At 40.5% G+C, this 1,393-nt stretch overlaps 1 pseudogene; it reads left to right on the top strand.

Moving 5' to 3' along the window:
- The first annotated feature begins 545 nt into the window (after positions 1–545).
- On the top strand, positions 546–690 carry LOC113928196 (annotated as a pseudogene).
- Positions 691–1,393: the final 703 nt, after the last annotated feature.

Here is a 1,393-nt window from a genome sequence, read left to right as displayed (position 1 = left end):
AAAAGGCTGACTTTTACCTTAAAGATGTGGTGGGGATATTTTTGGTCTGCACGGCCAATTTTACAAAATGAAATAGCCACTTATATTCAAAAATAGATAGAGCGCATTTCAAAGCCTGATCTCTGGCTTATCTTGAAGCAGGATACATGGCGTCCCACGTGGCATGGCAACAGTCCAGCTAGAAATGAGCAGCCCTCCCCCTCTATGGATAACACAGCTGACAGGTCACCAGATCTCCACGCAGACTACGTACTTCCCTTACACTACATGCTGAGCTGGAGACTCCTGTCCTAGCCATACTGGACTCCGTTGAGTTCTTTATACACACCCTGCAATTTCTTATCTTCATGCCTTTATACACCATGTACTTTTGTCTCAGTCACCTTCTGTGTCTTGCAAATAATCCTCATCATCCTTCCGGTGACGAAACGTCTTGTCCCCTTAAATTTCTTCCTGATCTCCCCAAGCAGGGGGTGACATTCTTCTCCCTCGAATCAGGGCTGCATCTGGTACATATCTTCTATTTTATTGTAATGATCTCTTTTATTGCTTCTCGGCCTTTTGGCTAAGATCAAGTGTTGTAATGATCTCTTTACACACATGCTTCTTTCCATCCGGTGGCTTCAGAGAAGTCAGAGCCCACAGGGGGTGTGTGTTTTCACACATACACACGTTTTCATCCCAGAGTCTCAGGCACCAACAAACACATGACTGCGAACTTGGTAAATCCCTCATCTATTACCTTCTTTATAAAACATTAGTAACAATTTTCACCTGCCTCACAAGGGTGTCTTAAGATTTGATTCACGTTTACAAAGCACTTGGAAATCCTTGGATTTGAGATGCTATAGAAGTGAACATATTATTATTATTATCAACTTGAGGAGGATAAATTGTAAAGAGAAAGCAGAGGACTGGGATTGCTTGATATTTACAATAATATAGGTCTCTTTGCAGGGAATGCTGCCTCCTCGGAAATGCATATTATGAATTACATTTTCTTTCCCTAGAAAATAGTTCTTTAACTCAAGCCAGACCTCTGTGCTTGGTTATATTTTGCTTCATCTTTGGATTTATAAAGCTCAGAGCAACAAATTATACAGCCTGCTCAGAAACACTCTAGATACCCTCAAGGTATATATAAGCATAGACAAATAGGAAAGGTAATTTCCTATTTTTATGAAGTAGCTCAATGAAATGTCATCCTTTTATACTAAATCATATAAAGCAAGCCTTCTGGATATTTAAAGCGAGAAATCAGAATTCGTTACACAGGTTTTGTTTTTTATCACAGTCAAGTTGTAGAGAGAAATGTGTCTGTGTCTTCAGCACTTGCCCAGCCCTCTTTGAAGCTTCCCGACTTAAAGGGATATTAGCTCCTCACCCCACGTAT

The sequence above is a fragment of the Zalophus californianus genome, chromosome 7 (assembly GCF_009762305.2).
Source record: "Zalophus californianus isolate mZalCal1 chromosome 7, mZalCal1.pri.v2, whole genome shotgun sequence".
Taxonomy (NCBI): domain Eukaryota; kingdom Metazoa; phylum Chordata; class Mammalia; order Carnivora; family Otariidae; genus Zalophus; species Zalophus californianus.
This window is presented reverse-complemented; position numbering and strand designations above follow the sequence as displayed.